The sequence below is a fragment of the Tenrec ecaudatus genome, chromosome 11 (genome assembly GCF_050624435.1).
Source record: "Tenrec ecaudatus isolate mTenEca1 chromosome 11, mTenEca1.hap1, whole genome shotgun sequence".
Lineage (NCBI taxonomy): Eukaryota > Metazoa > Chordata > Mammalia > Afrosoricida > Tenrecidae > Tenrec > Tenrec ecaudatus.
In genome coordinates, this window is record NC_134540.1 from 73,233,499 (window position 1) to 73,258,082 (window position 24,584).

The following is a 24,584-nucleotide window of genomic DNA, read 5'->3' on the forward strand; positions in this document are numbered from 1 at the left end:
GATTAGCAGAGATTAGGAAGAATGGCCAGGTGACCTCCTTGCCCAAACTAGTATATGAAACCCTATGGATGACAGAGTAAGACTCTGACACGATTACTTTGCATTTGGAGGAGTCGATTGTTGAAGAAGGATTGTGAGGGAAAGGATCGTGGGTTACAACTCTCTGCACCTCCCGGAAGGCCTAGCCGAGTGGATGAAACACAGGAATTCCCTTCACCTCTCCGATCCTCCTTTCTCTGCCAGGAAGGGATGGGAATGATAGACTACACTTGTCTTAACCAGGCATACAGGACGTCATCTGGTCCGGAGAGATGACAATGACTTCGGTCCTTTTCAGCAATGTCTCAACACCGGCTGCCAGCCCAGGGGTCTGCCGGTCTCCACAGGCATGGCATGTGGCCACGGCTAAGTCCAGAACTCTGGTGCTGAGGAACTTCCCTGTTTTCCAGATCACACTGCGGGTGACCTGCCGCTTGGGAAGAAACATGTAAGAAGGCAGAGCTAGCGTCTCCGTGCGGCAGAGGCTGTGGCAGATCCGCACAGTATTCTGTTTTCAGTTTCCAGACGAGCATAATCACTCAGCTTTTCAGTTCTTTCACACGTATTATTTGTGTTGTGACACTCTTATCAGATGAGCGGCACCAGCAACCGGGCATGGTAATTTTTATTACACTGCATATCCTTTAGGGGCTGGCGACTAACAGGCGCACTAGTGTGCTGCTGCGGGCTGGGGGCCGGGGAGGGGGGAGTCTGGTAGGTCTGGACCCGGGCGGGGGCAGTACACTCTTTCTGGATGAGCTGGGGTCTACTGGGACTAAAGAGTAAGCGCTAATTGTTATTCCACCCTGGCATTTGGAAGGAAAGATCCTATATTAGTCTTTAACCTTGTCACAGTAGGTTCAGACCAAGGGCGGCCCAGTCAACACGTCTAAGCTGGGAGCTTCCTTAAGCAACAGGCCCTCAAGAACACCCTTATTCACCTGCTTTCCAGAACACTTTTCCGTTTGTCAGACCGGGATGGCTTGGGTGTTGCTAGAAGCTATGCCACTAGTATTTCAAACACCAGCGGAGTCGCCTGTGGTGGCAGGTTTCAGCGGAGCTTCCAGACTAAGCCAGAATAGGAGGAAAGCCTACTTACGGATCTACCATTGACAATTAGCAGGTGAAAACCTTGCGGGTCAAAATAGAGTACTATCTGACTGGATTCAAACATGCCAACCATTGTGAAGATGAGACTGGGGTAGGGAATGCGTTGGCTTGTTACACACGGGCTTGCGGCTGTCAGAGCGGAAGCGACCACAGGTGTATAGCATTGTCTGTGAAAATGCCAGGAGCCAAATTACAACGAATGAACTCAGACACAGATACAGAATTGGCAAGTAACCAATAATACGCCATGCAAACAGGCTCACCCCACATCTCGTGTCTTGAAGCTGGAAACCCGGGCATATGTCCAACTTGAACTGACATGGCCTGAAGAGTGAATTCCCAGGAAGTGAGGATACATTTTCTGGTCAGAAAGCTGAGCTGGGTTTCATCTGCATCCCCTGGATGGGAGGATCACAGACTGGAACACTGCCTAATCTAATTCGTCCCCCCTGAGCTTTCTAATTTATCGCTGCTCTCTGTTCTCAATGAGGTTAAGCGTGAATGGCTAGCACGCAGGGTGCCCCATGTGGGTAGCAATGGATGGAATCAGCTAGAAAGCACAGGCTGTAAGACACAGGGGCGACACTTACATCAAGTGCACGCATTAGCTAACAGCATAACCTTGTTAGCCTGTGGCAGGAAAGCAAACATTTGGTGCTGATCAATGCAAAAGTAGCCCTTCAGACGGGGAATGCAGATGGGCCACAGGCTTGTGCCACAAATCAGCACTTTCGTCCTTAAGGTCTCCATTTGTCAAGCACCTGGAGACCGTGCCCGACTGCCGTGACTGAAGGAGGGCCATTGTGAAAGAGAACATCAAGTTCATATGGAAACCAGACCACACTGGGTTCATTCAGATGGTGGGGCCCACCGCGTCCACGGCCAGGAAGCCAGCATCCAACTACACAGCAGGTTAGCCTCCTTCACCTTGGCCTGAACCTCCTTCAAGAAGGTCTTCCTCCTTCTCTTTGGAAGAAGCACTTCTCTACAGGAGTGCCAACTGACAGCCATCACTCACCAGCACAGAGGGGAATGTTGAAGGGTAAAGAGTCCTTACACTCATGGTGAGCAATGAAACCATGTGGATCGAGAGATTGAGAATGGGGACCCAATGCGACCACGTAGCCCTTGTCAGTGCTCCGCACGTGTAGAAATTAGGAATGGATAGATGTCTGGTTGTGTGTGTCACTACCGAGAAAAGACAAATATTAATTAAAATGGGTGAGCCCCATGTCGTGTGGCCCCCTCTTCTCTTCTTCTCAGAGGAAAGAGGTTTCTTCACTGCGCTAAAGCCAGTTCCCCGCCACTGAGCTCCCCCGCGGGCCGCCCGCCCGCCATCAGCTGTCGTTACCAATGTGAGACTCTCCAGCGAGAAGATCAGAACATTAATTGACGCCAACATACGACGACTATCTTTTTAACGGTTTTCATGGTAGGTCCCATGGTTTTAGATGTTCCCCCGAAGATTGGTTGTTTTAGGTTCAGTTTTTCAGCTTTGGGGGCAGGAGATGGAGTGAACTCTTTACCTTCATGGTGTCTGGGTAAAACAAAACCATAAACTTAATTTTTAGACTTACCTGGCTTTCAATGCTCCTTTCATGATTATATTGAAAACAGATCCTCGTGACCATTTGGGGGATTTCCCCACCCACTTATAAATGAGCATTGCATTAAATATCCAAACTAGAAAGCTCTGTATTTCTCTGAATCTGAAGATGGTGATTTCATGTAATTCATGCCTCTTAAATTCAGGCATCTATGGGTTCGCCCCCCAGTTCTTGTTTCCACACTCCTGGAGGGAGACATCCCTTCTCATTTCTGGCAAACTCACAAATTTACTACTCCTAATTTGCGTTACAATATCAGAACTAGGAAACACTGTATTGCATTCTCAGAATTTAAAGACGGCGACTCTAACTCTGAGTGTACAGGGTAGCTGCATGTACCTGAGGGAAGTTAAATAATTAAAAGGTTTTGAATCTAGTACCTTGCTCTATTATTTGTGATCAAATCATGTTACGTTTTGGTTAGTAAGATGTGAGCCAAATTTCAAACCAGCTTGTGAGAAAAGGTCGTTATTAATTATGCCACTGTTGACTCATTTCTCTCACGCGTAATGCCTTTTAATGGTACTGTGCATGATCTAGGAATTAGCTTTCCTAATAAACATACCCGCCACTACTCTGCCAGTTGGTCGGACTGAGGTGGCTTGCAGGTTGCAACAATGTAAGCTATGGCTCAGGTACTTCAAATAGCAACTAAGCCTCATCTGCGTGTTCAGACCAAGGCAGATTGGGAAGAAGGACCCGTCAGTCTAGCTCTTAAGAACTTGACCAGTACAATCATGACTAGCAGTGGAACACTGTCTGATGCTGTGCCAGAAGGTGAGACCCACGAGGAGGAGAAACTCAAAATGTGACTGGGGAAGCGCTGCCTCATCAAACAGAGCTGATTTTAATGATGTGAACGGAATAAAGCTTTGGGGGGGGGGGGTACTTCCTTTGCTGATATGGCATGACTCAAAATGAGAAGAAACAGTTGTTAGCATCCACTAATAATCAGAATGTGATGTGTATGAAGTATGAATAAAAAATTGGAGGTCATTAAAATGAAATGGAAAGCTGGATGACTGCTATCTTAGGGATCAGTGAACTGAAGTGGACTGGTATTGGTTGCTTTGAGCTAAACAATCATGCAGTCTAAAATGCCAGGGATGACAAATCTCAGAGGAACAGAACTACAGTGATCAGAAAAACAACAACAATAAAAGAGAAAATTTTGAGTTCTGTCCTGAAATGCAGTGCTCTGAGCGATAGACGATACTCATCTGCCAACAAGGGAGACTAACTAATATGACTAGTTTTTAATTTACACACAAATCTCTAACGTCAGAGATTGGAGATTAGAGGTCTTAAACAACTTCTAAAGTTTAAAATATACCAAATATGTAACTGAAGCAGGTGTCAAAAATTACACCCCAATGCTACATGGTCTAATGGCTTGAAGCAATATTATCTTCCTTCTTATATCATTTCCAGGAGAACCCAAGGATGAATATCAGATATGGGAAGGGGGGTGGTTCACGATTTTGTCTCCTGGTTGCCATCTTAAGCCCACTTAAATTCTGAGAGCATGCACAGACTAAGAGCCAGCCCAAACAACCCATTTGCTTCTTCTAATCAGCATCAGACCTCCTGTTGGGGACCCTCCTTAAGTCGCAATGTCCTTAGCAACCCATTAGCTTATTGCTCAGAGCGCCATCCTGGTGAAGGATGCCTGGGTGAGCTTCTTTGTTTAGCCCATCAAAGGCAGCTTTTCTTTCACTTCCACCCATTTTATATCTCTGTAAACTGAGCCAGGTGAGACCTGGGAGACTAACATTGTTGGCAAGCCAGCCAATAACCACTGCGGTGGCCTAGGGAGGCGGGCCTCCCTGGAAAAGGGACCCCCATGTGCACTGGAGATTTCTCTCCAAAGAGCCTCACCCTGGTGCCATTGAGCAGTCCCATCTGCAACCAATGGCAGCCTCCAGAAAATGAGACAAGAACCCTGCTCTATATGAGTGTGTGTGTATAAGTAGCAATTGGTTCTATAATTCAGCTTAAACAGCTTTATTAGTAGAGTTTGTGTTGAGGGGTTGAAAGAGAATCCAATATTCAAGCACTAAATGGTAGGTTGTTTGACCCATGTATTCACCCGCTATGTGGCTTCAGTTTGACAAGTTATCTGGGTTTTGTAAGTCATTGGGGTTCTTTTTGCTTATTTGCTTGTTTCAATTTTTAGAAAAGATTTAATTATGGGTACCACCGACAGCGCTCCTGAGTGCTCACCCCTAGGAGATCTTTTTAAAACTTGGAGTAAATTGAGCTAAGATCCAACGAGGAAAAATAAAATGACTTGTGTGTGTGTAACACAGCTTGGCCCTAATACCATCAAGAGCCTGAGTTAGTGTGGACAAAAGTACCCCCTGTGGCCTTATTCAGAATGCAAGCTACTCAGAAGAAAGCTCAGAACTAGCCCCTGGGAGCTTGCACACGGGAGACTTTTGCTGGTAATGATGATGGCCTATAAGACAGAGGCGACAAGACAGCGTCAGAGAGCTGGCAGGGGTGGGTAGCCATGGAGAAATATCGATCAGACACTAGTCACTATCGGCAAGTGAAACTCTCGTCACAGGTCTGCTCAGGGCACCTTCCAGGCCACCCTAATGCCGCAGGTGCCCCTATCTACGCACAAACCAGGACATTGGATTTTTCTATTAAAGTCTGAGATGCAAAGGTGCACGAAGGAAAGTGAGCCAGGCCACAAGCAATAAGGACGTCAAGAGCCACTGCAAGTCAGACCAGGCATCTTTAGACCGACAGATGTCCCTTAGAACTAGACTCCACCAGTTACCACCAGTCTGTTGATACAGACTCCACCAATGAGCAGATATGAATGATGATGAACAGCTTGTTATTCTCAAAACTATTTTGTGGGCCCTGGCTTGGTGCCCCAGTGGTTCCGTGTTGGGCTGCTAACTGCAAAGTCACGATAGATGAAGAAAAAGATGGATGTTTCCAAGAATTCCGTTTTACTTGGATCCACACAATTGATGCCCAGGGCAGCAGCAGTCAGGAAATCAAATGATACATTGTACCAGGCAAATCTGCTGCACACGAGTTCTGTAGAGTATTTGAAAGCAAAGATGTCACTTGGAGGTCTAAGGTGCCCCAAACTTAGGTCATGGTATTTTTAATCACTTCCTATGCAAGGATAGTGAATAAGGTAGATTAAAATATTACTGATGACTTTGAACTACAATGTTGGTTAAAAAAAATACTGACTGCACCATGGGCTGCCAGGAAAACAAGCAAATCTGATTTAGAAGAAGTAAGCCTAAATGCTCCTTAGCAGCAAGGATGGTAAGACTTTGTCTCACATCCTTTGGACATAAAATCAGGAGGGAGCCGCCATGGCGGACATTCTGTTGGCTAAAGTATAAGGGCCTCAAAAGAGAAGAAGACCCTCAATCAGATGGCCTGACACCGTGCTACAACAAAGGGCTCAATCATCGCACTGGCTGTGATGATGGTGCGGGACCAGTGCTCATGGTTTGCTTTCTGTATATCAGGTTGCTATGATTGGGAACCAACTTGATAGCAACAAAGAGCAATAAACACAAAGATGATCATTTATCTTGGAAGGAATTGCAGTTTGCAGCATTCAACCTGTTCTTTGGTAAGTCCCTAAAAGCAAAGAAGGCATTATTTTGTACAGAGAAGATGACTATGGAGGATGAGGGGGTGGTGTCAGAATTACATAGTTGGTCATTTCTTTCCCTCAACATTCCTGAAATCCTTTCCACAGACAGATCATCTGCAAGTGTGTATCAGGCAAAACCCATGTCTCAACTCCCGAGAAGAACGGTGCTATCACAACGCACTGAGAGCTGGCATCAAAGAAGCCTCCTTTAGTACCGATGGTTCAGAAATGCCGCAAGAACGACGGGGGCCAGTTTTCTTTTCTGATCATAGATGTCCTCGCTTCTAAACTGCTACTGATTGCCTTAGCTCGCAGGCTTATTGAAAGGGTTTCAAGTAAACGCACAGAGCACCTAGCAGAGTTCTGGCACATAGTAAGTGCTCAACAAAAGGTGCTCTTTGCTGCATTACTACTCTGGTAATTAGTGTTGGCAGCTTTTGGCTTGGACCTAGATAAATATGGGAGAAGACATTTATGAGTTTGTTTTCTAAGCTATTTCACTCAGTTAATTATTCAATATTTGACTGGTTAATTATTCATAGTCAAATAGAAGGCATAATAAAATTGTGCTTATTAAACAATAATTTGCTTCCCTACTCTCTTTGCCACTAAAGCTCCCTGTGCACAAAGCTTGAAGGGGTGGGGGGGAGTGCGGAATGATGCTGTCTCAATGTGATATTTTTCTCAAAAGAGACGATTACTAGTAGTAATCCATTCTCTTTCCAAAGGCTGATTGGGGGATCTAAAGCGTTTAGAAGCTTACTTTCATGCTGCACAGGACACCCTCAGACTCCTCAGACCCTTGGATGGGAGTGATGAGGAAGATGAGAATGCTGAGGTGCAAAGCTACTGCGCCACGCAGGCGAGCTTTAACAGCGCGGCAAAAGCAGAGGAAGCCCGGCACGCCCAGGCAGTGCTGACCACCAAGCCAGGGATACAGTCCTGGTCTGGTGGGACCTGCGGTTTGCCAGAAGGGCGGCAAGCCTCAGTTTCCATGGAACTGGGAGGGCAATCCTGCTGAAGGCACACACTCCTCTCTCCCTTTCCTGCCCTTTCCCAGTTAACTTCCTGCCAGACACCCAGGTTCCGGTCTATTAACTCTGCCCAGATATTTCTCCTCGAGTTCAGAGGTGATTTATAAATCACTGAATGCCACTGTGCAGGTCCAGCAGAGATGCTCTGAATCTTAAAGATGAACGTGAAAAGAAGCATTTCCAGGAAACAGAGCATGTCTACTGAAGTCTCCCACGTCTTATTAGCCATATGCCATGTATTTTAAAACAAAAACACACTAAGGTTAAGATAATCTTAAAATGGTGAAGTCAAAGTTTAAAATGTTTCAGAAATAGGTTTATCAAGAAAAAAGTTAGGGTCAGAATACAAGCAATATGGCAACTATGTTTATTAGAAGCAAAGGAAGAAAAGAAGAATAAATAGAGACAGATAACGAGCCTATCTCCTGCAGGGAACAAAGAAATGAAGATTGAAGAAGAAGGCACCACATTAAGGTTGTCTGTCGTGGTGACGTGCTGGGCTACTAACCGTGAGGTCAGCGGTTTGAAACCACCCGCCGCTCCGCTGGTAGATGATAACTGATAGAGAGCTACGCTCTCGGAAACCCACCAGGCAGTTCTTCTTTCATTCCCTACTATGATTTAGAATCAACTTGATGGCAATTAATGTGGTTTTGGTTTAGGCCCCAACCTGTGACCCACTGCCATCGAGTCAATCCTGACTCGTCCCGTCCCTAGATAAGATTTCCAAGACCAAATCTTTACAGGAGCAGACAACTTCATAGCGTTTCCTGAGGGTTGGCTGGTGGGTTTGAACTGTTAACCTTGCAGTTAACAGCCCAATTAATGCCTAATACCCAGACACATTTGGGCTCGTTAATGAAGTCTAAAGAGGATGCAGTTCTAACCTCAGAGCTATCAGGGTCTTTAAAGGGAGAAAGAGAAAGAGAGAGAGAGGAGAAAGAGGGAAGGGAGGACGGGTGTGGTGTGTGTGTGTAGAACATTAGGAAATGATTATGGCTTTGCAAAAAATCTGTTTGAGAAGGAAGATCCAGCAAAAATGGACAATCTATACGTTTCAGATGGATACTTTTTCCTTAATTTTCTCCGACAATGCAAATGTAGTTTCCGGTCTTGAGATGTCGACAATCACACTAGTTTATATGAAAGCTAAATCCCGTATACACTTGCGTATAAGCCGAGTTTTTCAGCTCAATTTCATGCAATTTTTGTGGTAAAATGAGGTGCCTCGGCTGACATTCAGGTTGGCTTATCCTCGAGTATATACGGTAATTCTAAGGCCCTAGTAGTAGAATGGATAAATTCCAGTTTCTACCTGTCCATCCAGATACACATTAAACTGGACACCTACTTGAGCACTCCCTGTGTGCCAGCTGCTATTCCAGGTGTGGAGATACAATCCAAAATATAGACACAGCTCCAGCTTAATCTACTAACCAGTGCAGAGAGAGAAACTTTTGAACACACACATTGAACCAAGCAGAGCTTCCTTTCTTTCTCAGTCAAGGTGGTTGCACTGGTCTGATGGGAGCAATCAGAGTTTGGGCACAAATTAAAGATGAGAGGGAGGGAGGTTGCTGTCACATATCTGATGGGCTGATGGGGAAAACAGATGTGTGATTTCTGGGACAAGATATGCACTTAGAGTCAAAAGACTAAAGCTACAGGCAGATTGTTGCTTATTAGGAACTTCCTAAAAATTCTTGAGGATAAAGATTTCTCAGGTGCTTGTGCTAAGCACAGTTTTGGATGCAGGTTCTGGCCTCAAGGAGGCAAAGTGAGATAGATGGGAAAAACCCAAACCCAATCCACTGCCATCAGGCTGGTTCCAACTGATAATGATCCCACAGGGCAGAGTAGAACTGTTCCTTAAGATTTCCAAGCTGTAAACCTTTACAGGAGCAGACAGCCTCATCTTTCTGTCCAGAAGTGGCTAGTGGGGCTTGAACCACAGATTGTGAGGCTAGCAGCTCATGAGAAGTACTTGGGATCACAAGGGTATGAAAGTGGCTGGGTGGGTGTGGGGTGGGGGAAAGATCTCTGAGAGACCCAGGACAAGAGCAGCTACTTCTTTCTGGCTTTGGTGAAGTCGCTGTGACGACGCAGGACCCTTGTCCTCTTGTTTGTTTTGCTGCTTGACTCAATGAAGTGCCTCACTGCACATGTGAGCTCTGGTGGTCTGGGAACACAGTCTCATTTCAATACTTTTAATTGGGAAAAAAAAGAACCCGCTTTCTCTTTTTAATTACATAAATAATACATACTTCTTGTTCAAAAGCCCAACACTGTAAAACAGAAAATGCGAGAAAGTGAACGTATCCCAGGATCCTAACACCTACAGATTACGCCCACAGTGAGCAGTTTGATGCACAGGCAAAGACCCAGTTTTCATATGCATATAATAACATGGGGATTACACATGCATTTTTAATGAGATCATATTGTTTGGTAACATACTGTTTGCTCATTAAACACTTTCCCCACCATGTGCATTATTTATCTTCTTTTCTAAATTAAATTTTTTTGTTGTGGTAAGAATAAACAACATTCACCAAATGAATAGTTTTCATGTGCAGCTCAGTCACATTTATACTTTTCATGGTGTGTAACTCTTATCACTACCCTTTCCCTAGTGATTTCAGTAATTAACAGGCCTTCAATGTCCCCCGCCCCCCGCACTCCCTCCCACACCAGTAATAATTTTTGGACTGCATCTTTTCCTTTGCTCAACAATGCAAAGTACAGTGATGTTGTGGCCTGCGTCAGGACTCCAGTTCTCTCTATTACAGAGTGATATTCCAGCACAGGCTTATGTACCTTTTGTTTACCCAGCCATCTGTTGATGGGCATTTAGGTTGTTTCTATCTTTTAGCTGCTGTGCTAAGTGCTGCCAGGATGGACATACAACCAGGAAAGGAATTACTAGATCATATGGTATCTCAATGTTCAAACTTCTTTTTAAATCATCTTATTAGGGGCTCATACAACTCTTATCACAATCCATACATACATCAATTGTGTAAAGCACATTTGTACACTCATTGCCCTATGTTCAAACTTTTAAGGAATTATCCAACTATTTTCAGCAGCAGTTGGACCATGGAGAATTCCCAGCATCAATGGATGAGGGCTGCTAACCACAAGGTCAGCAGTTCAAAACCACTAGCTATTCTGCGGGAGAAAGATGAGACTTTTTACTCTTGTAAAGAGTTAGAGTTACAGTGGTGTGTTTGTGTGTGTATAAAGTTACAGCTGGCTCAGAGGGACTTTAAAGATAATAATATAATTTTTCTATGTATGTTTGGAAGACCTCTCATATCTCCTTGGCATTTTGGTTTGCATGTCTTTTCCAGTTAAGATTTACAGCCTCAGTAGAAAGCAAATGTTTTGAGAGTGATGAGGGCAATAAATGTACAAATGTGCTTGACACATGGATAGATGGATGGATGGATGGATGGATTGTGATAAAAGTTGTACGAGCTCCCAATAAAATGATTTAAAAAAAGATTTATAGTCTCAGAATCTCTACATAGGGTCACTTATGAGTTGGAATTGAATCAAAGGCAGTGGCTAATGGCTAGTGACAGAATCTTGGTGGACTAACTGTTAACCAAAAGGCTGGCAGTTCAAATCTACAAGATCCTCTGTTGGAAAAAAAATGAAGTAGTCTGTTTCGATAAAGACTTCTAGCTTAAGAAATTCTATGGACTTCTACCTTGTCCTGTAGGGTCACTATGAGTGAAATGGGCTTGATGGCCTCAAGTAGGTTAATGGTTAATGACACTGAGCATCTTCTCATGTGCTCATTGACCAGTTACATATTCTCATTGTTGATATGTCTGTTCAAGTCCTTGGTCCATTTATTGATTAGATTGTTTGTATTTTTTATTTGCACAAGTTTCTCTCTCTCTCTCTCTCTCTCTCTCTCACTCACACACACACACACACACACACACACACACACACACACACACACACACACACACAATAACAGAATCTTCTCAGTCCTTCAGGACCAATAATGAGAGTTAGCGATACCAGGAGGGTAAAGGGAAGGTGGGGGAAGAATGGGGGAACCGATCATAATGAGCAGAAAAGTGGGTGAAGGGAGACAGTGGTTGGTGTAAGACATGAAAAGAAAATTATAAATTATCAAGGGTTCATGAGGGAAGGAGGGTGGGGGAGGGGGGAAAGGAGCTGATGCCAAGGGCTCAAGTAGGAAGAAAATGTTTTGAAAATGATGGAAACATACTTACAAATGTGCTTGACACAAAGTATGTGTGTATGGCTTGTGATAACAGTTATAAGAGCCCCCAATAAAATGACTAAAAATAATTTCAGATATATGGTTTCTGAAGAATGCGTTCCCTTTCTGTAGGTTGTCTTCTCTCTTGGTAAATAATTTCCTTGACTGAACAAAAGTCACTGATTTTTATGAGGTCTCAAAAATCTATTTTGTCACTTGCAGCTTTTGCTTTTGTTTAAGATTTATCTTCTTTTTAAAGGCTGCATAGAACATCTCACCGTCTGGAGATACTAGTTTATTTAATAAAATGAAATAAATTCAGGTTCTTTCTATTTTTCCATTATCATAAGTCACGCTCTGGTGAAAAGTCCTTGAATATTTCCCTCTTTTCTCTGTATTTCTATAGGGTTGATTGCTTGAATAGTACTTTCAGGATAAATGCTATATTTTAAGTTTGAATATATTATCAATTTTTTCTCCAGAATAGCTATATAAATTTCTCATTTCCAGCAGTATATGAAAGCATCTTAAGACCATGTTTTAAAAATATATTTATATCATTACCAGTATTTTAAGTAAAATAAAAGCTGTATATTGGGGATATTTACTGAATAAAGAGCAGATTTGATACATTGAGAACTATTGACAGAAGACCTAACCAGTTGTGGGATGACATAAAAAATATCCTATATGAAGAAAGCAGGAGGTCATGTAAAAACTAAGAAAGAAAGAGAGCAGCTAACGGACAGAGAGTCATGATGAAGTAAAAGAGCTGGACAGAAAGCCAAAAGGACAGGCTCGATCTACATCAAGCTGAAAGAAATAAAGAAATCATGCATGTGAGTTGAAACACTGAAGGCTTTATGGGCGAAATATTGAAAGATGTTGAAGTTATCAAAAGAGGCTGGGAGGAATACACATTCATTGTATGTGTTTGTCCGGGTCGACCAGAGAAAGAAATCCAGGGAGACTCACGGATGCATAGGAAAGAACTTTATATCAAAGAATAACGATATATTAAGAAAATATCCCAGCCCAGCCCAGATCAAGTCCATAAGTCGGATACTAGCCTATATGTCCAATACCAGTCTATAAATTCCTCTTCAGACTGACAGCCAGGCAATGATACTAAATGCAGGAAGATCACAAGCCAGAGGGTGGAAAGTCTTGTGGATCCAATGCTGGTGGAAGCATCTCCGCACTGGCGTCGGCCTACACATGGCTCCTCCAGCTCCAGGGCTCTGACTCCATCAGCCTATCTCCATGTGGCTTTCAACAGGCATGTCAAGCAGAGAGAATGTAGTCCCTGCCTCCCATGAGGAAGACCCATGAGGAAGACAGGAGTTCCCAGAATCCTCAGGAGAAGGCCAGGCCCATACAGAGGCCTCACTGGCTATGACCTGATTGACAAGCTAGATTTCACCCCTTCTAAAGTTGACAGGAGATTATGTAACTGCCACACTGTAGCAAAAAGAACTGGTTGGCATTCAACCATTTCAAGGGGTAGCTTATGATCAAGAGCCAATGGGGCTGAAGACAGAAGTCCAAACTGCACTAAAAGCCCTAGTGATAAAACGAGGCTCCAGGAATTGACCGCATACCAACTGAGATGTTTCAACAAGCAGATGACGCACTGAAAGCACAAACTAGTCTTTGCCAAGAAACTTGGAAGACAGCTATTGGAAGAGGTTTGTATTTGTTCCCATTCCAAAGAAAGGTCACCTGAGAGATAGTGGAAATGCTCGATCAATAACACTAATATCACATGCAAGTGAAACTTTGCTAAAGAGAATTCAACAAAGGTTGCAGCAGTACATCTATAGGAGCTGCCAGAAATTCAAGCCAGCATCAAAGAGGGCATGGAATGAGGAATATCATCGATGATGTCAGACAGATCTTGGCTGAAAGGAGAGTACCAGAAAGAAGTTTGTTTTATTTGATGATGTAAAACACTCGACTGTGTAGATCATCACAAATCATGGTTAGCATCGAGAAAAATGAGTACTTCAGAACACGTCACCATGGCTCATGTGGAACCTGTGCACAGCTCAAGATGCGGTCCTTAAAACAAGCAAGGGGAGAGTTGTCTGGTTTAAAGTCAGGAGAGGTGTGTGTCAAAGTTGTATCCTTTCACCATACTGTAGACTGAGCACATGAAGAAGGGAACAACATGATTGGAGGAAGACTTCTGAGTAACCTGTGCTGTACAGGTGACAACCTTGCCCGCTGAAAGCCAACAGGACTTGAAGCACTCGTCGATCGAGATCAAGGATTGCAGCCTTCGGTATGGATTACAACTCAATGTAAAGAAAACCCAAATCTTCACAACTGGACCGATGGACAACAGCATGATAAAGGGATAAAAGATGGAGGTTAAGAATTTCATTTTGCCCAGTTTCATAATCAAGGCTCATGAAAACAGCATGCAAGAAATCAAAAGACAGAAAGCACTGGGCAAGTCCGCGGCATGAGACCTCTTTAAAATGTGCAAAGAGCAACTGTCACTTTGAGGGTCAAGGCGCACTTGATTTAAGCTATGATATTTTCAATTGTTTCATAGGCATTCTAAAGTTGACACTGCATAAGGAAGATCGAAGAAGAGTTGATGCATTTGTGTTATGGGGCTGTGAAGAATACTGGAAGTCCCATGGACTGCCAGAAGAACACACCGACCTGTCTTGGAAGAACCACCAGAACGCACTTGATGAGCATGCATGGCAAAGCCTTGTTTCATATGCTTTGTCTATTTTATCAGGAGAGACCAGCGCCATACAATGGCATCATACCTGGTCAAACAGAAGGCCTGTGAAAATGCAGACGGCAACCAAGGAGCTGAATCGACACAGTGGCAGCAACACTAGATTAAGACATAACCATGTGAGGATGGTGCAGGGCCAAGCAGTACTTTATGCTGTTGCACACGGGGTCCTCTGAGTCAGAAGCAACTCAGTAGCACCTCATAGCTACAACAATATACTTATGAAAGAAGTGCCCTAGAAGCATACCAGTCCTGTGTGGCCACGAGGTGTTGAAGGGATCAGGTATCAGGCATTGAAGAACAAAAAATCAAATCATTGTGAATGAGGGGGAGTGCAGATTGGGGACCCAAGACCCATCTGTAGGTAAGTGGACATTCCCTTACAGAAGGATCACCCGTAGGAGACGAGCCAGTCAGGGTGCAGCGTAGCAATGACGAAACATACAAATTTCCTCTAGTTCTTAAATGCTTCCTCCCTCTTCCCTCATTATCATGACCCCAATTCTACCTTACAAATCTGGCTAGACCAGAGGATGTACACTGGTACAGATAGGAACTGGAAACAGGGAATCCAGGACAGGTGATCCCTTCAGGACCAGTGTTCAGAGTGGCAATATGGGGAGGGTGGAGGATGGGTGGGGTATAAAGGGGGAACCAATGACAAGGACTGACATATAACCTCCTCCCTGGGGGATGGACAACAGAAAAGTGGGTGAAGAAGTCAGACACTGTAAGATATGACAAAATGAATAATTTATAAATTAGGGGTTCGCGAAGGAGGGGGGAGTAGGGATGGAGGGGGAAAATGAGGACCTGATACCAAGGACTCAAGTAAAAAGCAAATGTTTTGAGAATGATGATGGCAACAAATGTACAAATGTACTTGACACATGGATGTATGTATGGATTGTGATAAGAGTTGTATGAGCCCCCAATAAATTGATTAAAAATAAGTAAATGAAATCATTTATAAGGAAGTTAAAAAAAAACAAAGAAAGAAGTGCCAGAGGGCTTCAGTTGGGCAAACCAATCCTAATTTATAGTACCCTGATAGGGTAGAATAAACTATCCCATAGGTTTTCCACAGATGCAATCTTGAAGGAAGCTGACAGTCACATCTTGCTTCCACAGAGCTGGTGAAACCATTGATCTTTTGGTTGGCAGTAGTGTGCTTAACCCACGTGCCACCAGGACTCTCTATAAATAGTCCACGGCAGAAACTAATCAATACTCATGGGCCTCATTATTTATAGATGTAGTTGAGCACTAGTATGCTCAGCACAAAGGAAATCTAAAATAAATGTGATGTTTTAGCAATACCAAGCTTTCACAAAATAAAACAGTACAATGGTAGGAGGCATGTGAATATGCGGGGCTACCTCTTAGGAGCAAGCAAAATTTGCAGGACTTCAAAGTTACGATTCCTGGAGGGCTTCAAAAAACCTTGGGGAAGGCAGGCAGGCACCTGATGCTTCTGGAATGCCTCAGAACTGTGTCCTTTTGGCGCCTAACAAAGCAGCAGAGACAGGGCTATTCTGGGCGCATTGCAAGAAATCAGAATGAGATTGAGAAGAGAGAGAACAGGGCTCAGGCTGTTGACCTCGTGCAGACAGATGGCTGTGTTTCTGCAGTGAGAGGAGCCACGTAGAAAAGCTTCCAAAGTTCCACACGAGGCAGCTTTGCCAAGAATGTGCTGCAGGTTGGCAGAAGGTAGAAAGCCAGTATTGGGTAAATATTTAGCAACACTGGAGAATTTTTACACTAATATCTCATTTGCAAGAGAATATGCTTTATGTTCTGCAATGTCTTTCTCCATTCTGTTTTATACGTGGTGATAAACATCCAGTCACCTGCCGAGGATGGAGGCTGCACCTGTGAAAAACTGTATTTCACATAAGCCGACGGTCTCAATACAATGGAGGGCGGGGACTGGCAGGAGGAAGTTAGCTGTCTCCCACAATCTGGTCTCAGGCCATGGACTCCAGGCTCTCTGATGGAGGGTGGTTGGCACAACCCCACGGAACCTCAACAACCATCTTTCATCATTCCTGTCGATGCAGTGGGCAGGCTCCAGCGCAAAGCTGAGCAGCTGAGCTCTGAGGCGTCCGAGCCTGCCCTGCCCACGGCACAAAGGCAGGGTGGTTATCAGCCGCAGATGTGGAAGGAGAGTTTGCTTTGGGCAGGGCACTGGGCTAAGCATGTCGGGGACAAAGAAAGGCGAAATCCTGAATTGTGACTCTGAAGTGGCTTAGAGTGCAGTTGGGGGGCTTTATAAATGTGAGAGGATTTCAGAAAGGTGGGAAAACAGCATTATCTCGTTAAGTCCATTCTCTCATGAACTTCTTGATGTCCCCTTTGTAGACATATGCGGAAACCAAACAGGCCCTCTGTCACATGTGACAAATACCAAGCGACTGGGACTGAGAGGGATGCTCTGAATTGAGGCAAGGGAGAGCCTACGGTGAGTGGGAGTAGTCCGGGCGATGTGGGACAGACAGGGGAACTTGAGCAAGCAAGTCATGGCAGTGAGAATTAAAGTTCTAGGAACAGGCTAGAGGGGTCCTTTGGGCAGGGGTGAGGGAGGGGCTGAGGGCCAGTGCATTTGCACAGAGGATCATCTACGAGAGCACAGGGCCTGGAAGGCGTAGAGCCAGGGACACCAGACTCAGAAACCTGAAGGGTGTGAGAGCCACTGAGAGTTTGAGTGCAGGCTCTCTCTCTCTCTCTCTCTCACATACATGCACACACACACACACACACACACACGTGCACGCTACTTCAGGTGGAGTAACTTAGCAATGGTGAGCCGGACAGTCTGGATAGGGGAACTGAGGGCAAGGCGGCCTTCTGGGCAGAGAAAGCATTTGTGAAAAGATTGAAAAAATGTAATTACAATAGACTGGGATTGAGGAGGTAGCCAGGGTCTAGGAAAAAGTCCAGGAGATATTTCAGTGCCCCGATGAGGAATTAATTGTTGTGATTCAGGGCAGTGTGTTTGTGTTTCTGGGTTCTAAATGTGACTCTGCTGAAGGGGCTACAATTTTCCAATAAAGCCATTAGGCCTGCAGAGTAAGGTGTGGCCTGGGGGGCGGGGGCGGTTCCTGCTATTTAACTAACAGGTGTGGAGAATCTGTTAGTTGTGAGGCGCCTGTGAAGTCCTCTCACATGTCAGTTTCTGTACCTCTTTCATCCCAGTTCCTCCTCAGAAGAAGCCTCCTGTCCCACAGAACTCCAGGTCCGACGGCAGAGTCTCCTGTGCACTGGCTTCAAACCAGCCAAGGCCAGTGGACGCTCCGAGAGGTGGGTCACTAGTCTGTGGACACCCTCAGGCCAAATGCTGCTGTGCCCAGGGACCCTGGGACTCACAGCTTGTCTTCAAAGAAGGGCGCAGCACCAGATGCCATGAGCCTGCCTTTCAGGCCAGGCAGTCCCATCTGGGGCCCTGCAAGCGCTGCTCTCATAGGTGCCACGGAGGAGGGTGTGCAGCTGCACCTCTGCTGGGAACAGGCCTCGACACGACCGCCAGCCAACACGGCTAATATCAGCAGGCCTTCCACTCAGTCCATCTCCTTCCCCAACACATGAGAACACCCCAAAGAGTTGCCACAGGGCAAGCTCCCCGCAGGCCCTGCCTTCCTGCCCACACACCCCTCAGCAGCCTTCGACCAGCTCCCCTTACCCCAAAGAGCACCGGGGCCTACAGGCTGTGTCCCGCTGGGGCCTTGGCCCAGGCAGCACAAGTCCAGCTTGCTGAAGCCGGCCCTGGCTACTTTGGTAATAGTAATATTTTAAAACCTGGGAAAATTAGTTTCAGCACTGCCAGTTCTAATGGGCAGCCTGCAGGTCCATATGGCCTGGGCCCTGCAGCTCTGATTCTGTAATAAAGACAGGTTTCACTTGGTTTGTTCCAAGCCTGAGCGCCAGAAGGCCGAGCTGCCTCTCAAGTACCCAAGCCAGCGTGATCACTGCTCTCCTGCCCGCCCTGCGCCAGGCCAGTGGTGGTCTCTCTGCCTGCTCCCACTCCCCTTGCTCTTCATCTGGTTCCCTCCTCCTAATCCTCAGAACCTTCCCCCCACACCTCAGAGGTCCACATGGGTCCCCACACCTTCAGTACCAGGCAGGGAGTGAAGTTTTACAAGTATTTGTTCAACGGAGGAAGGAATGCAGATCGATCAAAGGAGCACATAAAGCAGGGGCTGGGACGGAGGGTGAGATGATTAGCAGCAGATGTATCCAGCCCCCGAAGTTTATAATAAACAGGCCGTCTCCAGGCTATGAAGACGCTTCCTTCCTAAGTCTGTCTTTAAGTCGAATGTGTTGGTAAGTCAGAGAGGCGCACGTGGTTCTAATTTAGCCTTTGGTTCGTGTAAGAAAAGGCTCAAAGCTTTTCCAGGGATTCGCACGCTGCACGTGCAGCATGTGAAGGTGGCTGTGCTGAAAAACTGGCTGTTTTCCAAAATGGGTCGGGGTGGGAGCCGTGGTGGCATCATGGAAAACTGCTTGGCTAACCAAATGTTGGGGGTCTGAGTCCATCAGCGGCTCTTGAGGTGGAAGACGAGTCACAGCCTGTTTCTGTAGAGGGTTAGGGCCTGCAAGTCCCTGGGCAGTTCCACTCGGTCCCGGAGGACCGACTGCTATGTGCTGGGATTGACTCCACTGCAGTGAGGACTGAGCGAGTGGGTGAGGCTAGGGGTTGACTCGATCACTTTGAAGTGAAGGCAGATTTATAGGATATTTATCGATGTCTATGCACGCACACAGTCACACTCAACTCACAAGGTGACTGGCTGCAACAAGGACTGAAACCCTATCTCACGCTTTCCAACTCCTAGCTCCATCTTCTTGTTTACAGATCTATCTACATGGTAGGTAGAGAGCTCCTCAGTCACAGTTCATAACAATAGAGATTGACGCACACCCGTTTCATGTATTAGTACGTGAGGGTGCCCCCCAAATTGAAAAAATGTTAAAAAGCTCTGCTGGACTTTCATAATACACATTTTTCCCACTAGGCGAGCGTCCAGCAACGTGCTTTGAGTTAGTACACTCAGTAGCCGTCGCTTGGGAAAGCCCACTCTGGTCACAGTGAGTTTTTTTGTAAAAGCAGTTTCACTCGAATCTCGTTTTTTGTGATGTCTGATTGAAGAGAACAGTGTGCAGCTGTGAAACTTTGTTTCCTGCTTGGGAAAAATGCTGCAGAAACTGTTGTGATGATGTTGAACAAAGCTTACAGGACAGCGCTGTAGGAAAGACTCAAGTGTATGAGTTGTTTTCTTGTTTCAAAAAAAAGGTGAAATGTCGATTGATGACAAGCCTAATTCTGGACATCCATCATCTTCCTGACTGGATGAAAAGGCTCATTCATAGTGCATTCCACCAGGTCAGACTGTTAATCAAGCTTTCTATTTAGAGGCTCTGAAAAGATAGCATAACAGGGTGCAACAAACAAGGCCTGACTTGTGGCAGACAAGGCACTGGTTTTGCCACCACAACAATGCACCTGCTCATGCAGCTGTCTCAATGTGCCAGTTTTGGGGGGCAAAAAGCAGCTTGCTTCTCTTGTCTTATGCACCTTATTCATCTGACTTCTTTTTGTTTCTGCAAATGAAGAGGGACATGAAAGGACAGCAATTTGACGATGTAGAAGAGGTAAAGGAAAAAATGAGGGAGGTGCTGTCAGCCATCCAAACTGGCGAATTTGAAATATGTTTCCAAGAATGGAATCACAGATTTGAAAAATGTACTAAGTGTAATGGAAAGTACTTTGAAGGTAATGTGGTTGTTTTGTAAAAAAAAAAAAAAAAGACTAAATACATAGTTTTGCCAAAAACATTCTGTTTTGGGGGGTACCCCCCTCACATATTATGTAATCACACAGAGAGGTAGGGTGGGTGGATAGAGAGAGACAGACAGTACTGGTTGTACAAGAGTTGAAAGGTCGGCTACTAACTAAAAGTTTGGGGGTTTGCACCCATCCAGTGGACCCAGTGAATAAAGACCAGGTGATCTGCTTTTACAAAGCTCAAGGAGACCCCATGGGAGAGCTGTGGTCTCTAACACATGGCATGGTTATGTGTCAAATCAACTCGACAGCACACAACAACACGTGTGTGCACACACAGAGGATATATCTGAATCATATGTACGTGATTATGTGTATGTTGCTGTTTGGTGACATGGACCCACAGCAGAATGAAAGACTGCACAGGGCTGCGCCACCTTCACAACCATTGCTGTGCCTGAGCCCCTGATGCAGCCACTGTGTCAATCCATCTCGTTGAGGGCTTGCCTCTTTTCAGATGCTACTGCACCTTACCAAGCATGGTGTCCTTCCCCGCAGAGGCGCCCCAAGCGAACAGGTTGCAGCAGAGCTTGCAATGACAAAGGACTGGCTTTCCACTTCAGAGGAAGTGGATGCCAAGGACACCTCAGGCAGAGTGTCAAAGCACTGTCAGCTACTGAGAGCCCAAACAAAGGATTATATAGTCATGGGTCATATACGAATCACACACAAAGCATCTCTTTACACACACACACACACACACACACACACACGCCCGTGCGTGTGAGCGTGTGTGGGGATTTAGAAAAGCCATCACCATATAAGTAGTTCCTTCCTAAATGGTTCAATACAAGGATGCCTTTTTGAGGTCAGAATGTTGTGGACTTGCTGGGTTAGGATTGGGTTAGAGGAAAAGACTAAAAATTTCCCTAAATTCAGTGGCCCCTTAAAGTGAACAAGCTACATTTGATAATTATAAAACATACATTTCAAAAAAATACATCCCTTCCTTAGAGGTTGAGATAGTTAAATGATTTCATGTCAACTAGACATTCCTGGTTAGGGGTGGAATCAGACCTGTCACTCAGTTCACAGCCTGATGCTGTCACCTTTGGGGAGTGGCCTTGTCTTAAGAAGGAGCCTGTGAACCTCCTCCTCTCTCTTCCTCTTCCATGACCATCTGAGAGCACCTGGAGCCCTGCCACGCTTACACTGGCCGCATCACGCTGACCTCGCCGGCCTGTGGTCTTTCTGCAGTCTGTGTCACTGCATGTGGCTATGTGGTCTCAGGAGGGTCTCGTGGGACTAGTATTTGACTTAGGGACTTAAGTTGGACTGGGCTGTGGTGCTTTCTTGACAGGATTATTTCTTAATACAAAGATCATTCTTATACATATATGAGTGTCACTGGATTTGTGTCTCTAGTCAACCAGGCCTAACACAGAGGTCATCTTAGATTTAGTGACAAGAATGAGATGTACTAAGAAAAACTCTCACTGGATCTCACTTATTAAACTGCAAAATGCTTTATCAACTGACTGAAAGTTAAATGCAGAAGTCCAGTAGTGATATGGAGAACCTTAACTCATTCTCAATTCTATTGCTACAGAAAAACACATTGACTCAGGACTCTTGTAGCTTTAAGTTTAAATAGTCCCGGGGGAGGTGCTTACCACAGAACTTTCCTCTATTTCTACTGGTAAAGCTCTGTAATATAATTGAGTAGACGGCCCCCCTCCACAATTACAAGAAGAAAAGACTTCTGGTACTTGTGTGTATAAACATGTCTATCAGTATGTTTGCATTTAGGAGAACTCTGCCCCATCCTAAAGAATACACTGCAGTTGATCCTGAAATCCCTACTGTGTTGTTTTTACTGAGAACTGAAATATAACTTTTCTTTTTAACTACTGAGATAAAATTCACACAGCATAAATTTCACCATTTTCATCATTCGAAATTGTGCAGTTCAGTGGTATGGAAGTTAGGCTTAATGCCAACTTGGTTGGGTCAGGGTTGCCAGCAGTTTGGCAGTAATTTCCCATGATGGGATCTAACACAATGTCATCAAGTCTGTGATGGGATGGAATATAACAGTCAACTTTTTGAGCAGCCAGGAGCTGTAGCCTCCTTGAGGAGGTCACAGCCTTGATGCCATTGGAGGAAAGGCTCTTCAGGGGTGTGGCCTGCTTCTCTTTAAGCTGGCTCCATGGGAACGGTTCACCTCTGCTGTATCTAGGTCCTGCTTCTGGCTCATTGATGTCCTGCCATATTGCCTGTGCCTCCCAGGAACCATGAGGGACTGTCAACTTTGGATTCATTTGACTTTACATCTATCACAGCCTTTGGTCTTCCTGCTTCCTGGTTTTCCATGCCCCACAGCTACCCCAAGCAGAAGTTTCCAGGTTACCATCTGATCTACGGACTTGAACTGGACTGGAGTTATCCAGGTCTACAACGGTGGGTGGCCTTTCTGGATATAAACCTCTGTCTACAGATGCACTTATGTGTATATATGTATATATATGCCAAAGGTTTTGCTTCTCCAGAGACCCCAATCTAACACAAGTGGTTTTCAACATACTTACAATGTTGTACAAACACCATCAGTATCTAATTCCAGAATATTTCCATCACTCAAAAAAGAACCCCTCACCCATCACTTTAGAAGACAGCTCATCCCGGTCCACCCAGTCACTCTCTATCCCCTCACCCTGCCTTTTTCCCTATAGCACTTCTCATCTAACATGTTTACATGTCTGCCTATGTGTTAATCATCTCCTTCTACTCACAGGTAAACACCACGAGAATAGGGACCTTTGCATATTTTGCCCATTGCTTTATCTTAAGACAAAGCTTGGCAAACTCTCACCTGTGGGCCAAAGTGGCTTGTCACTTGTTTTTGCTTTTGTATTAGAAAATGGCCATGCCCATTTGTTTACCACCATCATCTACGGAAATTTCACCCATGAGGAGCTGACTCTGAGGCTCACAGAACCTGATATGTTTACCACCTGGGCCTCTGCAGGAAAGGTGGCCAGCTCTATTTTAGGAAAGGGAGCATGGCATGTGGTAGGAATACGGAACACACGTGTTTGAGGAATGACTGACTGAATGAAACAGAAAGGGGGAAAGCAGAGGAGTGGGGTCCAGAAACAGCACATCAAAAGGGCACTTGAACTTGTCAAGAGATTTATCGAGCACACTGAAATATCCTTAGAAAGAGTGTTTTGGACTTAATGAAATCCAAACACAGATAAAAGATGTGTTATAATTCTACTTTTTGTAAAGTTGGGCATCTATCTTCTTTGATGTAATGGAGATGCTAAAATAAATATTGTTAACCGATGTGACATTGAAATCCATCTAGAACTTTATTATATGGGGGAACCACAGTCCAAACACCCACACGACCAACCGGATGGTCGACATAAACCTGAAAGGGGAGTTGTTTTTCTTCTTTAACTTATTCAAGTCCCTGTTTTGATTTTTCATTTCCCCAGCCCTCCTCTGGATAGAAGGTATTCAGATTGCAATAATTGTAAACAGAGTGCACTTGAAAGGCTTCATGCAGACATCACCAAAAGCCTTGTAGCCTAAACATCTGTAAGTGCTGGTGAACATTATTTTTTTAAAAAAAAGGGAAAAAAGAAACAGGATTCCCTTTTTATGATCTAACTTTTTTTACAGGCACCAATTCTGCCCGTATGAGAGGGAGGCAGAGGAGGGAACAGAACACAACAGCGTAGAGGTCAGAACCAGACTTTTAGAAGATGAGGCAAAGGCAGCTACTGAACCACAGAAGTGCACTGCCTAGGCGCTGACCCTGCTATAGGGGCAGGCCAAGGTTCCTATACCAACTGCCAGTGTTTATGGAGTGACCCATGAGAAGTAGCTCTTGAACCTTTTCTAACCTTGATTTCCAAAATTGGCTCTCAAGACTCAAGAGATCTATCCTGGGCAGCATTCATTCCATCCCTTCTGTAATCCACATTCACCATGACATCAGAGGTCAGGTCTCTCTCGTGATGTTTGACCACTGAGTCTGGGGAACACAGTCCCCTGCCAACACACACACACACACACACACACACACACACACACACACACACACACACCATTCACAGTGAATGCAGACATAAGACTTCTAAAGATAAAATGAATATGCCAAAGCCCCTTAGCACAGACACAAACTATTTTAAACTAATGCTCTTTAGATATCCAGAAGGAAAAAAGACACAAATCAAATGCTTATTTTGGCCCACGAGTGTGCAGAAGAATCTGTTTTCTAAGTTTGCATATTTTCCAGACGAATCATTTTAAGCATCCGATGAGTCTGTCTTGCCGTGCTGTTTTACCCAAGCTGCTCTA

The 24,584-nt window shown here is 44.9% G+C and overlaps 1 protein-coding gene across 6 annotated transcripts in view; it reads right to left on the reverse strand.

Moving 5' to 3' along the window:
• The window catches only part of AFF3 (ALF transcription elongation factor 3), a 614,141-nt gene that overhangs the window by 204,679 nt on the left and 384,878 nt on the right, over nucleotides 1–24,584 (reverse strand). The window lies entirely within an intron of this gene.